At 37.5% G+C, this 16,197-nt stretch overlaps 1 protein-coding gene across 6 annotated transcripts in view; it reads right to left on the bottom strand.

Annotated features, from left to right (window-relative positions):
- Positions 1-11,283: 11,283 nt before the first annotated feature.
- Positions 11,284-16,197, bottom strand: part of LOC149531956 (uncharacterized) — a 44,664-nt gene continuing 39,750 nt past the window's right edge. For 4 of the 6 annotated variants that reach the window (XR_016358505.1, XR_016358503.1, XM_089808965.1 and 1 more), the window contains one exon: positions 14,703-15,099. The gene's annotated coding sequence lies outside the window, so the exon portion shown is untranslated. Of the gene's footprint in view, positions 12,295-14,702; positions 15,100-16,197 lie in introns of those variants that run through there. The other 2 variants (XR_016358504.1, XM_089808964.1) reach the window with 1 other exon arrangement.

Genomic DNA, 16,197 nt, shown 5'->3' with positions numbered 1-16,197 from the left:
TATCATCCTATCATTGTTGCACATACTTTGTAATACAATTGAGGATGCTCCACCTTTGGTGGACATATGACTACACCTTTCCTAGTTGATAGGTTATCACATACATATCTCCTAATTATCACACATTGCCTATATATCCAAGCACATCTACTTTGTATTTAGTTGATTGGGCATCAATTATTATTTAAGCAAAATTCAATCATTTGATAATTATCATTGTGTGTCTCTTATTTGTGTTATCAATTGAGCTTCTAGATCTTGGCATTTCATTATTTCTCTTGGGAAAATTCTTACATCAAAAGCTTTTTCATATCATATGATATAATAGAACTCTTCAATTTGTTGATTTCACAATTTAATATTTTGTCTTTATGTCTCATACATATTTTTATAGCTAGCATTTTAAGTACCATATGTATGGTATATAGTTATACACCCCCTTCCCCCATCATCCCTTTGTTTGCCTCGTTCTGGAATCTTGTATGCATGTCCCTGACGAGAGTGTAACTATGATATAAAGAGATATATGTTGTCCTTAATCAAAGACTGAAGAATAAGTGTACCTTTTCTTTCAATGCCTTTGAAATCTTCAATGCTAGATTAGACTTACATAAACTTGGCAACCCTATCTTGTAGCATTTCGTGTATTAAAACTATGTCATCATCATAGTCCATCAAGGTATCAACATCAGAAGCTAATTCATGCCCTTCTTCAATTGTTGGCATAAAATTACATTGTTGGCCAATGGAGGTTTCAACCTTTACCTCATACCTATATATCCATCCATAAATGTTAACCATGTTACACTTCTTGTCACCACTATCTTTCTTGAGTTAGTATTGTCTAATGTCACAAGATTGTTGTGCCAACTCTAATCCCAAAACTATGCTCATACTTTTCCAAGATGTATCCATTTCTCTTTCTTGTATTTTTTATGAGGAAATATTGTTCCTCCATGAATGTTGGCTTATGAGGTGAGTTTTGCTACAACTAAAATAAATTTCAAGTTGCTAGAGCCGATTTGTTTTCCATAACTAACCAACGCCAAGATGTAGTATGCATAACAAACCAAACATTACAAATTGAATGATATTCCAATTAGGCAATCTCTTAGTCACTATAATCAGCTCTCTAAGGCAAAGTACCTCATAAGATTTTAGGAAATGTTCATCTAATATGCATGATGTATATTCAACCAAAATGGAATCAATAATGTTTCCTTTTACCCAAATAGGTATAACACTAGTGGTTGGTCCACCAAGTGAATGTCCACTAGTATCATAGTTTTTAACCTTCAAGAGTTTCTAAAGTACAAACTCAAGTTTTAGAATTGTACCACTTCTCTTGTTCACACACATCAACGTGTTCTTATTTACTTAGCTCAAGAAGATTTTCCTTTGCACCCTTGACTTGTATAAATTATTCCCTTGGAAGAACAATAAGGTTGTGTATGATTCCCTTTGTTTCCTTGCATTCTCTAGCTGATTTCATCATTCCTTGACCTCTTGTAGGTTTTGTCTTGTATGGGCAGCAAGCATCTTTGTCTTCTTAGGTCTTTGTAACCACCCATCACACATATCTTGTGCTTTTTTAACATCTTGCAAGGTATGATGTCAAAATTAGAACCTCTGTGGCTTGAATCTAGATATATACTTTGTGTTTAACACCTTCAAGTTGAGTGACAACTTTGGAAAACTCAACAATACCATCATCTTCATGTGTAAGGGATGCCAACTCATGATTTTGCATAGTTAAGGGATTATTGTTCCAAATCAAGGAATCGGTACTTTCTTCATGTGTTTGTGTGACTTCTTCATAAAACTTACTCACCTCTCCTTTCTTGGGCAGACGGCCATCAACAAGTGTTGGTTCACTTGCCTCCACATAGTTGATCAGTTATTGTTGCTTTGGCGAACCCTAGGACAGACCTTTGAACAATATGTGGTTCCTCTTTGCTCAAACCCTCATATAGTTGAAGTGAACAAGTGACTTCTTAATATAATTTTTCAACATTGGGATAATTTTTATGCTCATCATTAGGGACTTCAATATGTCCATTGATCTTATTCCTCTTATTCATCTTTTTAGCTTCTTCCAAAAGCAATTTCTCTAATAATATGACAAATCTAATTGATGTTTTTAAAATGCTTGAAATACATCATTCATACCTAGTGTAGGAGCAGCAAGGTGGGCTAGTGGTAGACCCAAGGCTTCTTAGGTGTTTTTGGCTTGTAGTGATATTAGCCACATCACTAGATCAATAAGAGGTCTAACTTGGTCCTAAGTTGTGGATAGGTAGGTTGGAAGAGCCCAAAATGGTAATGTTGCTCCTAGTTGCTCAAAAATTGCTCATTTGGCTGTATAGAGTTTTTTTGGGTTTTGGTGGCTAAAAAGTTCAAATAAGGGTTTTAAGGAGCTTATTAGATATTTAATAACCATCCAAGGCCTTTTGCATAGCTTGGTATCAATTGGAGCAAGTTTGAGGAGCAAAGCCTCAAAATTGCAAAAATTGCCCAAACTTGAGAAAGTTGTCATTGACAACTTTTTTAACAATTTCTTGCAATGTGAGCAATTTTTCAGTTAAAGCTTTTCAATTGTCTAAAGTAGCTAGGAGCGCTCATGGGAAGCCTTTATAAGGTCATTCTCAACCTAAGCATGGGGTTGGAGAATTAAGTTATTACACTGTACGAACTAGATAGCAGGATGTGAATGTCTTGTTTTTTAGTGTTCTAGGCATGTGTACTGATTAGATTCAGTATCTTTTGTGTTGGAAGTATAAGTAGTAATTGTTTTGCAAGTCTGTACATAGTTTGTTATTTTATAAAGTTTGGAGTGCTTAGGATAATTATTTTGGTTTTTACTAGTTTGCTAGTCTGAACAAAGGTGTTAATGCAAGATGGAGTCCTAGGGCCACTTCCCACTGTTGGCATTGTACAATTTCTTGGTATTTGGAACTATAGAGATGGGCCCATAGAAAGCACAACAATGGTTTTTAAGTTAATGCCTAAGCAAGTCATTCCAACTTGGTTAGGGATCACAGAGTAGAGAAATAGCTATGGAGAGGATCGAACGTGCTGATACTTCAATCCAAGCATGTGGAGAGTTAGGAGGTGTTGTGGACTAGTCCCAATCCTGAGGAGAAGCCTTGGTGTGTACCCAAGGAATGCAAAACAAGTTTTTTTATCAAACAGCATGTAAACCCTTGAAACTCTGATTTCTAGGCTAAAATTGTGCCCATACAATACAGACATTTTGGAAAACCCAAACCTTCAAAATCTTCAAGAACTCTGAAAAGGGTATTGGGAATGGTAGTTTGTTTGGGCACTTTATAAGGGGTTTGCAAGATATCCTAGTTTTTGTGGATTTGGAGGGCTACTCCTTGTAGCCTTTTTCCAAACATTTGAGTGCATTTACTCTTATGGATTGCAACTCAATTAGGGTTGTGACATTGTTTTGGGTTTGGAATCTTGGAGAGACCTAAGGTTTACCTAGGTGTCCATTTGATCATGTGAGAAGATCCAATGAGCATTGGGGCTATGTGTGTTGATGGGAATTAATGACTAAGCTTGTACTATCTAATTGATGTGACTAGTTAAAGGAGTGGGATCTATTGGGTAGAATCCTTAGAGGCATAGGGTGTGTACAAGTGAATGACCTAGTGGAGACCTTGAAGAGCTTGGGGTTTTGGAGCAAGATTTGTTGTCACATCAGAGTGGTATCAGAGCAAGTTATAGACTTGGGGAAAGTGGTGGATGTCTACAGCTACTAAGGAATCAGTAGGTGAAACTAGTATGGTGACTAATGCAAAACAAGCCAAGGAAGTTGATGAGTAGAGGGAGAAGAATAGGCTCATTGAAGTAGCCTTGGAAGAGGTGAAGACAAAATTAGAGGAAGTTGTTGATGCACAAAAAGGAAGGAAGAAGAAGACACTAAAAAGGGTAAGGAGGTAGCAGAAGAGGATGTTGTACCTGAACCTGAGCTTGTCTTGAATGACGAGCCTTTCTTGAAGGCTATCAAAGCCCTAGGAGGAAAAGCTTTGGAAGGTGTGCCACTTTTCAATGGAAAGATGGACATAGATGCAATTATGGATTGGATAGATGGCATGGAGAACCATTTTGATGTGAAGGGGTATCAGAGGCACAAAAGGTTGAAATGGTTAAGTCAAGGCTCAAAGGCTCAACTCTAACATGGTGGAAATATGTACAAGATGAGAGAGTTAGCATGAACAAGATTCTTATAGCTAATTGGAATGCTATGGTTACCAAAGTGAAGGAGAACTTTCTACCTGGAGACTTTGAGACCCAAGTCCACAAAAGAAGGCAAGGACTAAAGCAAAAAGACTTAGACATAACCTCCTATACTTAGGAATTTTGGAGGCTATGTCTGAGCTCCAAAAAGCAAGAAGAAGAGTCAATCAAGGTGGCTAGATATTTAAGTGGTTTGAAGTGGAATATACAAGAGGATCTTAGCTTGTGGGCACCTACCACAATCCAAAGGTGCCATCAGCTAGCTCTGAAGGTGGAGGAAAAGAACAAAAGGAAAGAGGATTCCAACTTCAAAGATAGAGGCAATGGCAGAAATCAGAGAGGACAAAGAAGAGGCTACCAAGGTAGAGGTAATGAGCAGAAAAATCAAGGTGACAAGAAGCTCACAGAGCAAACTAGTGACAACTCACCAAGAGGTAGTTATAATAAAGGGAGAGGCAACAAAGGAGGGTCAAATAGGGGAAGAGGATCGGGCAAATCCAACTCATATAACTGTGGTAAGTTGGGCCATCCAACCTATAGATGCCCGGAGAAGCCTTCTTCCTCAAACCAAGACAAAAGGGTGGCATCTAATTCAAGTTGTAAGGATACAAATGTAGACCACATTGAATCTAAAAAAGGTGAGAATCTCATGTTTAGGAGGGTACTAATCAAACAACCAACTCCTAATGAACCTAGACATAGAAGGGCCTTGTTTAGGATAAAATGCAAAATCCTAGGGAAAGCGTGCAAAGTGGTGGTGGATTCAGGGTCCACTAATAATGTGATATCAAAGGAGGTTGTTACTAAGTTGAAACTGAAGAAGACTCCCCATGACAACCCCTACAAGGTCACTTGGCTTAACAAAGGGCAGAGCATCTTAGTTAATGAGCAGCCATGGGTAGATTTTTCTATTGCAAGATATAAGGATAGATTGTTGTGTGATGTTTTGCCCATGGATGCTTGCCATCTTTTGCTAGGTAGGCCTTGGCAATTTGATAGGGAGGTTGTGTATGATGGCAAGGCTAATGCCATAACCTTCAAAAAGTGGGGTAAGACCTTTACAATTCAATCTTTGTTGGAAGGGGAGGAATCATGGTCTAAAGTACCTAGTGTGTTGTTATGTAGTGGAAAAGAGTTTGTAAAGGACGTCAAACATGAGGAAAGCCAAGGATATGCAGTGGTATTGAAGTCCACAAATGAAGAAAAATCAATCAAGGAACCCTTACCAATTGAAGTCCAAACTTTGCTTGAAAAGTACAAGGACATAGTGAGTGATGTTACTCCAGCTACCCTACCTCCTAGGAGAGTTGTAGGTCATCAAATTGACTTTGTTCCATATGCCTCCTTGCAAATAAAGCAGCTTACAAGCTCACTCCAGACCAGAACTTGGAAGTGGCAAGACAAGTCCAAGAATTGTTAGACCAAGGACTAGTTCAAAAGAGCATAAGCCCATATGCAGTCCATGTGGTATTGGCATCCAAAAAGGGAGGAAAATGGATGTTGTGCACTGATTCAAGGGCTATTAAATGAATTACATTCAAGTATAGGCTTCCCATACCAAGAATTGAATACCTTACGAATTGTCTTGGAGGTGCCATGTACTTAACCAAGCTGGACTTGAAGAATGGTTATCACCAAATTGGGATAAAAGAGGGAGATTAATGGAAGTCAGCATTTAAGACTACTAAAGGTCTTTATGAATGGCTTGTGATGTCATTTGATCTTTCCAATGCTCCCAACACATTCATGAGGCACATGAATGAAATACTTAAAGACTTCACAAAGAGATTTGTGGTGGTGTACTTAGATGACATACTCGTTTATAACAAGACTAAGGAGGACCATATCAAGCATGTAGAGGTAGTTTTGAAGAGACTTCATGAAGAGAAGCTAGCCATTAACCTTGAAAAGTGTGACTTTTTCAAGCAAGAATTGGTGTATTTGGGCTTTGTGGTGTCCAAGGGATCTTTGAAAATGGACAAGGAGCAGCTTGATGCTACACTAAATTGGCCAACACTTACCACATCTACTAAGGTAAGAAGTTTTCATGGACTATCCCAATTTTATAGGAAATTCATAGGAATTTCAGTGATATTTGTGCACCTTGCTTAATACTATAAAGGGTGGACTCAAGTCTAAGTTTAAGTGGACTTTAGAAGCTAAGAAGTCATTTGACATGTTGAAGAAATAAGTAGCTACTCAACCTATCCTACAATTGCCTAGTTTTGAAAAACTATTCACCCTAGAATGTGATGCAAGTGGCTTAGCAATAGGTGGGGTTTTGAGTCAAGAAGGTAGGCCAATAGCCTTCTATAGTGAGAAACTTAATGAGGCTAAGAAGTATTCATCCTATGACTTAGAGCTCTATGCCTTAGTTCAGTGTCTTAGGAAGTGGAGGCACTATTTGTTGCCCAAAGAATTTGTTGTGTTTACATATAATCAAGCTCTAAGCTACATCAACACTCAAGAAAAGCTGAGCAACGGACATTTGAAGTGGATGGAGTACTTGTAGGCCTTCACCTTCACAATCAAGCACAAGAAGGGGCAATTGAACAAAGTGGCAGATGCCCTAAGTAGAAGCGTCATGGCAGTTCAAGAGGTTCAACTCCATAGCATTGGGATAGAGAGTTTTAAGAACCTCTACAAGGAAGATGAGGACTTTGTTGAAGCCTACAAGGTATGCATTGATTTTGAGAATCATTTTCATAGCAAATTTTAAGAGTATAGTTTACAAAATGGATTGCTATTCAAGGGTAACCGGTTGTGTGTGCCAAGGGATTCAATGAGAGAGAACCTAATATAGGAGAAACACAATGGTAGCGTAAGTGGACATTTTGGTGTGAGTAAAACCATAGAACTAGTGAAATGGTTCTATTATTGGCCCAAACTAGTCAAGGGTGAACTAAATATGTGGAGCGATGTATGGTATGCATGAAAGCGAAAGGAGGAATGAGCAATGCAGGTCTTTATCAGCCTTAACCAATTCCAAACAGGTCACGGGATAGTGTAAGTATGGATTTCATTGTAGGTTTTCCCAAGACCAAGCAAGGGTGTGATAGCATTTATGTTGTTGTTGATAGATTCAGTAAAATAGGGCATTTCATCCAATGTAGGACAACTAATGATGCAAGTCATATTGCCTATATGTTTTTCAAAGAGGTTGTGAGGATTCATGGACTTCCACTAAGCACAGTATCAAATAGAGATGTAAATTTTATGAGCCACTTTTGGAAAACCTTGTGAAGAAAGCTTGGCACAAACATGTGTTTTGGTTCAAGTTACCATCCCCAAATTAATGGTCAAACTGAAGTGGTTAATAGGACCTTAGGTAACCTTCTAAGGTGCTTAACTAAAGAATATGGCCAAACTTGGGATGTTATCATCTCACAAGTAGAATATGCCTCTAATGATAGCAAGCATAGGACTACTGGCAAGAGTCCTTTTGAGATTGTTTATGGTATGCATCAAAGGGGTCTATGTGAATTGAGGAACCTTGGAGACACGGATTAGAGAAGTGGTCAAGCTGAAGACTTTGTGCAAACCATGAAAGAGATTCAAGAGCAAGTCAAAAGACCATCCAAGCTAACACTCAAAAACTCAAAGCCAAAGTGGATGAAAAGAGAAAAGATGTTCAATTTGTTGTTGGTGACTATGTTATGGTCCATTTGAACAAAGCAAGGCTACAAAAACGTGTGCCTACCAAGCTACAGATGAAGAGGGTAGGTCCTTGCAAAATCTTGGCAAAGTATGGAGCAAATGCCTATAAGGTAGATTTACCATCAAACCTAGGCATATCCCCTATTTCCAATGTACAAGACTTGGTGGCATTCAAAGGCACAGTACCTCGAACTAGTCCAGGTGTTCAAGATGGCATTGAACCTATTGCAGCACCTAGTGTGAGCAAGTTGGAGGTGGAGAAGGTGTTAGATTCAAAAGTGAAGAACTCTACAAGGCACAACATATATCTGGAGCACCTCATCTAATGGAAGGACAAGCCAACTTCAGAGGCTGCTTGGGTTGCTGAGACAGACTTCAAGAAGGTTGGCATTCCCCTAGACATGTTGCCATCAGGTACAACTTAGTTTTTTTTTTTTTTTTTGTGGGGGGGGGTATGGTGTAGGGGCATCTAGGTAGGCTGGTGGTAGACCTAGGGCTTCTTAGGTGTTTTTGACTTGTAATGATGCTAGCCACATCACTAGATCAATAAGAGGACTAACTTGGTCCTAAGGTGTGGATAGGTAGGTTGGAAGAGCCCAAAATGGCAATGTTGCTCCTAGTTGCTCAAAAATTGCTCATTTGGCTCTATAAAGTATTTTTGTGTTGTGGTGGCTAAAAAGGTCAAGGGTTTTAAGGACCTTATTAGGTGTTTAGTAACCATCCAAGGCCTTTTGCATAGTTTTGTATCAATTGGAGCAAGTTTGAGGAGCAAAGGCTCAAAATTGTAAAAATTGCTCAAACTTGAAAAAGTTGTCATTGACAACTTTTTTGACAATTTCTTGCAATGCGAGCAACTTTTTAGTTAAAGCTTTTCAATTGTCTAAAGCAGTTGGAAGCGCTCATGGGAAGCCTTTATAAGGTCATTCTCAACCTAACCATGGGGTTGGAGAATTGAGTTATTACACTGTACGGACTAGACAGCAAGATATGAATAGCAGTTTCTTGTTTTTGAGTATTCTTGGCATGTGTATGGATTAGATTCAGTATCTTTTGTGTTGGAAGTGTTAGTAGTAGTAATTGTTTTGCAGTTCTATACATAGTTTGTTTGTTATTTTATAAAATTTGGAGTGCTTAGGATAATTATTTTGGTTTTTACCAGTTTGCTGGTCTGAACAAAGGTGTGAGTGCAAGATGGAGTCCTAGGGCCACTTCCCACCATTGGCATTGTATGGTTTCTTGGGATTTGGAACTAGACTCCATGTACACTATAGATGGGCCCATGGAAAGCACAGCAATGGTTTTCAAGTTGATGCCCTAGTCAACTTGGTTAGGGATCACAGAGCAGAGAAAGAGCTATAGAGAGGATTGAATATATTGATACTTCAATCCAAGCATGTGGAGAGTTAGTAGGTGTTATGGACTAGTCTTGGTGTGTAACCAAGGAATGCAAAACAAGTTTTTGTATCAGACAACATATAAGCCCTGATTTCTAGGCTAAAATTGTGCCCGTGAAGTATAGACAGTTTGGAAAACCCAAACTACAAAATCTTCAAGAACTCTGAAAAGGGTATTGGGAATGGTAGTTTGTTTGGGCACTTGTTAAGGGGTTTTGCAAGATATCCTAGTTTTTGTGCATTTGGAGGGCTAATCCTTGTAGCCTATTTCCAAGCATTTTAGTGCATTTACTCTTGTGAACTGCAACTCAATTAGGGTTGTGACATTGTTTTAGGTTTGGAATCTTGGAGAGAGACCTAAAGGTTTACCTAGGTGTCCATTTGATCATGTGAGAAGATCCAATGAACAAGTTAATGAGTAAGCTTGTACTATCTAATTGATGTGCACCAGTCGAATGAGTAGGATACTGGGTAGAATCCTTAAGAGGCATAGGGTGTGTAGAAACCCTATTTGGTCAAGTGAATGACCTAGTGGAGACCCTGAAGAGCTTGGGGTTTTGGAGCAAGATTGATTGTCACACCAATACCATTCATAAGTTTTTTCATATGTCGATCATTTCTTTGTGGACTTCCACTATTTTTGCTATCCCTTCTTTAATTGGTGACCCGAGAAGGAAAGGAGGCAACAATCTCTCGTCATTGATTTTAGCCATTGGTGTAAGCTTTTTATACACCTACTATAGATCTCTGAGATAAACGTTGATTTTGTTTCCTTTGTTCCTAGCAATATACATTTGATCTCATTCACTATCACGCATGAGTCAAAATACTAACATGTAGAGTAAACCCACCTTTGAGAACTTGTAAGAAATATCATGCAATCAAATCCAAAAATTTGTAATGCTTGAAAATGCCATTCAAAAGAAGCCCATTTCATTAAACTGGTTTAAAATGCAAGCATCTAGGTATCCACCACTCTCTTGCAACACAAATCCATTTAACATGCCTACTCAAAAATAACATGCAATGGTAACCCTCTTCATAAATTATCCTAAACTAAGATGTAATCATCTAGGTATTCACCAAATTGTCAAGCAATAGCATTTGACACACATGCAACTACAAAGTCTGACATATACTATTGTAACCGTAACAAGCTAGCAAGATCACCAACCCTAATACCATTGAAATATCCCAAACCCTAATAATGCTTCAAATCTAATTTAGATATAGATTTTTGCTTGTGTTTTACTTTGTCATAATGTATTATTATAACATGCAAACATGTAGATTGAACATGCAAGATAAACAATAAATACAAAGAATCAAAGTTAGTCAATGGGTATTCTTGCGATATAGAAATGTATTGTTATTTACAAACATCTACAATTACAAGTAGAAAAAGTTGCAATGCCATCATGTAACACATACAAAATCCCTCCATACATAACAAACCTTTTGAAGTTTTGCAAGATAGCTCCATGAGTTTCCATGAAAACTAATCAATAATGGTCAACTACGAATCCTAAGATGAATTCACCAAGTGAACTAATTAGGTGTTTTCATCCTAAAAGCCAAAACCTCTAGGGCATTTGTCCTAGGGTTTACTGCTTACAAGTTGAACCTCTTGAAGCTCTCAAGGAAAAGTTTCTATGAAAATAAATAATCAAGAATGAAACCTCATTTCACCTTTTCCTCCTTTTTAGACATTTTTTCTTTTCGAAAGTAATACTTTATTTTATTTCTCTTTTAATTTATCTTTTTCCCCTCAAAAGTAACATTGACATTATCATAAAGTCACTTTATAAAATAAAGTATCTCAAGGTGCTAATTAATTAAATTTAAGGCAAGAGCCTACAACACAGTGGTGATTTGTATGCCTCTCATCTCGGAGGTCTTTAGTTCAAGTCTACTCGAGCTTAACACATAATTATAATTAATTTCAACAAATAATAATAATTAATCTAGGCTTTGACTCATTACCTATCAAAAAATAAATAAATTTAAATAATCCCATTAGGCTTATAGACTATTTAACAATTTATTAATTTATGTATTCCCTTAAATAAATCCAATCAGCCTGCAGCTAATAATCTCCTCTAGGTGATCACTTGAACAAAAGGGGGCATTAAAGCCTCATGCTCCTTCATCTTTTTTTATTTCAAGCGCTAGCTGTACCTTTCTATGTGCCATCAAAACTAGGCGAAATAGATTTTCCAACCCGTTTTGCAGCCCATAATTCAACTTCCCTTGGTTCAGTTGTTTCTTCTTTGGTACATTCCATTTTTTATTCCTATTCTTGTTTGGTTCAGTCGGAATTTGATGGGGAATTCACAGACCCAAAAATTTATGTTTTCTAAAATAAATAAAACTGGAATAGGAATACATATTCCAATTCTACCTATTTAGGTGGAATTGCAAATATTCATTTTTGGCAAAAATTGGAATACGTATTCCTATTCACAATTCCAATTTGGTGCACCCAAATGGAGAATTTGAAATTTTAAGAATTTACATATGCCTATTCCACTCATATTCCCGCTGCCAAACGGACCCTAACAGTATTAGCATTTGTTATCACTTAACAGCTTTAGCATTTTTGAAAACAATTGTTTGGCTTCTTGATCTTGATGATAATGGCTGCTCTGAACCTGCCATTAGTCCTTTCTGTTTTTTCAAGTAATGACCTTTTCCACACATGCAATCAACCAAACAGGCTACCAAGCCTTGCAGCTTTGATACCACCATAATATCCCTAAAAAAGGAATAGGAATATCTTCCTCAATTTTCACTCTTAAATACATTGGTGAGCTCCGTTCCGCCAGGGGTTAAGCTTCGTTATGTTGTGTACAGGCGCTCTGTGTTAACCCGTCCGGTGCGCAGCAGTATGCCTGTGTGGGTGGTCTCCACGCGGTCTGCTGTTGGGCTTTTTCCGCTCTAAGCACCAACTCCCCCTACTATCTATAGGGCTATGGCTTTGGAATTGGATATGAATCTGGACCATCGAACCTGAACTGTTAGCAGAGTCCTGATTTTCAACAATTTAAATCTGCTACCATCCTATTTTTCATATCACGACAGATATTGTTTGATACATAAAACAAGGAATACGATAATATCATTCAATAACAGAAGCTTAGTTATGTGTCAATTGCCTTCTTCCTACAATAACAGAAATACTTACGACAGTAACTCATTGTAAAGGAAGCAGTTATTTACCTTGCTTGCCCAGAAGGAAGACTCGATAGACAGTCTCAGAACATTATAGATGTTAGAAAATATGAGTTAGTGCTCCATGCATGTGGATAAATAATAATTATGTGGGTAATTATTATCGTGTAAATGTTAGTATTTAGTAATATTATTGTTATATTAACAATCATATATAGAAAATTTTGGAGTTGTTTTACTAACTCATAATTTGAATGTGTATTGTTACGTGAGTAACAATCACAACTAAATTACTAAATAGGGATTTGAGGAGATAATCTCACCTTGAATATAGGAGTAGGTTCTCCTATATATGTATAAATTATAGTCAGTCAGAGATATGAAGATGAAGTTAATATGATATTTTCTGTGCAAAATATGCTCCTAACTTCTCGTTCTCTATATTTTTAATATGGTACCAGAACAGGTGAGAATTTGATGAAGGAAACAGAATTGCATGGAGAAGACAATGGGAGATATTACTGAGATGCCAAAAATTTCACTTGATCAGATTTCGTTTTTGTAATCAAATTCAGCACAGTGATTCACTTCCAAGCCCATGTTGACTTTCCCAACAGTCGTGAGCGTTCACCAGGCAGCCTTGATGCAGGCCATTCTCCTCAAGTCAACTTTGTGATGGTAAATAGTTGCACAAAGACATGTGGTGAAGCATAAACAGTGAAAGGTTGTGGGAGAATTTCTGGAACCATTGCAAACTTGATATCATACAATTAGCATGGTCTCTAATCCAAGATAAGCATTCCACTAACCATCTCTCACAGCACTGGTGAATGCAAGATATATATATATATATATATATATATATTGGTCGCTAATCTTCCCCAAGAGCTTACTTGACCTATGTTTGATCTGGTTATTGGCTGACAGCTCTATTGATTTGCAGAGGTGTATAATTGGTGTGATTACCTGTATCAGCCCACACACTATTGATTGACACCTTTGATGATCACAGCGACCTGACTGGAATCTGAACTTCAGAAACCTCAAAATAATGTCTTTACGCTGGCAAAAGATGAGGATGCAGTGCAGCCAGTGTGTTGTTCACACAATAGTTAGGATGTCCAATTCGCCCCCCCCGCAAGGCCCCTGGACCAGCCATGGTACAAACTGGTACATAGTTCTGGTCTAGTCTGCCTGTGGTTCCAGCCCGCAGGAGGGTAGTTCGAACCAGCCCATGCCCAGTTCAGACCTGAGCGGACCTGGGCGATTTCTAAGAACCACAGACAAACTTATCTAAGAAAGTGGGTGAGAAACACTCTTGTGCATATATTTAAATTACAAATAAATACTAGAAATCAATTGAAATGAAAAATAGATGAATTTGCAAGGTAAAGGAATCACATCGTGTGGAGACTGCTGATATTTCCAATCAATAGCCCAAGTGGCTCATAGAAGCAGTTTCAAAAGCTCCTATTCTACATATGGACAAAGTATTTATCATTGCTTTTCATTATATATCCTAGAGAAATGTATAACAATGGGAAGATCACATAATACTCTTTCAACTGTTACATGAAGAAAATGGTTCATCCTCTTTAGTGTTATGAGTTTGAAGGCTAAATATCATTCGGAGGTCTTCTCAAGTTGTTGAGAAGCCAACATTAACAACTTTATTCATTTCCTTTGCATGCATTCCTCTTTTGCCTTGGCTTCGTCTTTTACATTTGCCATTGATTCAAATACTTCTATATAGATGCTTCACAAGGTGCTTTTAAGACCCCAAAGCCATAAACTACTTGAAATCTTTAAAACATGATTCTAGTCATTGATCAAATGGGATACAAATTGCTTTGGATTCCTTTATCCCACAAAGCCTTTAATTGGTTTTATTTAAATGTATATGAAGCATTGATGGCATGGTCAAAGGCTTACAAGCTTCTTCTTGTTTTTATGATACTATAAAACATCCTAATCTTAGCTAATGCTTCTAGGCTGCATGTGTGTGTGTGTAGAGAGAATTTTTACAAAATTTTGTACTAACAAACCCAGACCCTTTTTCAAATATTTGCCGTACCAGCAAATCAATTCTTCAAACCTGAACCCAAACCGGCATCATAGCACAATAGTAATCCTTCCTCACAACCCAGTGTATGCTCATTATTAATGTTGCAGCTTCAATCAGATTGAATTGACCTAGAGATAATCATTCTATGATTATTGGTTAATCATTAATTAGACAAACTCTAATATATATATATATATTGTCTAAATGGTTACTAACTTATAAACCATAGAGACATGTCTCCTCCACACATATTTATCTACATCCGAATCTGCATTTGGAACACATGGAAATAATGGCAGTGTTATTACATTCGTAGAAAACAATCTTGAAAATAACATGGTATCAGAGCTAGGCTGCACATGGGAAAGAATAAAAATGATATGGAGAAGAATTAATTATAAGAAGAGAAGAAAATGGATCAGTTTGCAGAGATACCATAAAAGAAATTATAAAGTTGATGTAAGAAATGGAGTTCCAGTCAAGCTCGAAAGTTATACATCCAGCAGACAGAAACTCGGTAAAGAATCACCTCTACTCGTGCCTAGTTGAGCGACCAAATCAGTCCTGTTCAGTCAACAAAAAGATATATTCAGGAAGACGGACGTGACATAGACCCAAAATAATAATTCCTATTCAATGGCATTGATTTCAGACATACTGTGTATGGAGGAAAAGCAAGGCAGAATAATAGTATTAAACAGAGGATAAGGACGGTGTCCCTTTAATATATACTCAGAATGGATAATCTATTACGCTTGATGACAGCTCCACATAATACTGCATGCATCTAACAGTACATAGAGATTACAAAGCCAGAGAATGTGTAAATATCATAAGCAGTAATAAACCAGTGAGGTGACTAGAAACAAAGATAATTATAGGGGAAGAATAATTGGATAGACTCAACCTACGTGGCCTATGATGGGCGGAAACATTAAGATCAATCTGTTCGCACAGCATGAGTAAAGATCAAATTGCAGGTGACATCACAACCATTACCGCCACTTGGGAGAATACAAAAAAAAAACCACTGCATATCAATCAGTGCTAGGTCTCATAAAATCTGTGACACATTGGACAAGTAAAAGATAAAAAAGAGAAAGGCATATAATTGCATGGCCCATATGGAAAGGAATAAAAGCTTGCTTCGATCGTGGATTAACAATTGCTTAGTCAGACATAAATACTCTGACATGGATGGGTATAACACCGGTAAAGATTATGAAGCACTTGATCAAATACTTGTTCAAGGATATAGTTGTGAAGTGCATATCCCATGATAATTCTGCGGAAATGACAAGGTTTCTTAAAGGCACTGGAGCGACGGCAATGATATATTTGAAACACAGTGAGTTATCTCGTACAGTATCATATGACACTTCCAAAGGCATACAAATCTCTTTGTGATTCTATGAATTAAGTAACGGGAATATCACATAATCCTGGCGATGAAGGAATGCAACATACTCACAGAGATTGAAATCAAAGGCACCCAACTGTCATCAAAGAAGCAGGAGATCATAGATCCAATCAGCAATGAGCGGCCAAGCAAGACTGAACCAAAAGAGATATGCCTATACAGTTTGCAAAAACCAAATACTAACTCGGCAAGCAATGTCATTCAATCGAACAATAGATTCGGAATAGGGAGGATATCAATGG

The sequence above is a fragment of the Cupressus sempervirens genome, chromosome 11, assembly GCF_028749045.1.
Source record: "Cupressus sempervirens isolate cs-2001-9-10 chromosome 11, ASM2874904v1, whole genome shotgun sequence".
In the NCBI taxonomy this organism is placed as follows: Eukaryota; Viridiplantae; Streptophyta; class Pinopsida; order Cupressales; family Cupressaceae; genus Cupressus; species Cupressus sempervirens.
Note: the sequence above shows the minus strand (reverse complement) of the source record. Positions and strands in the feature narration are given on the sequence as shown.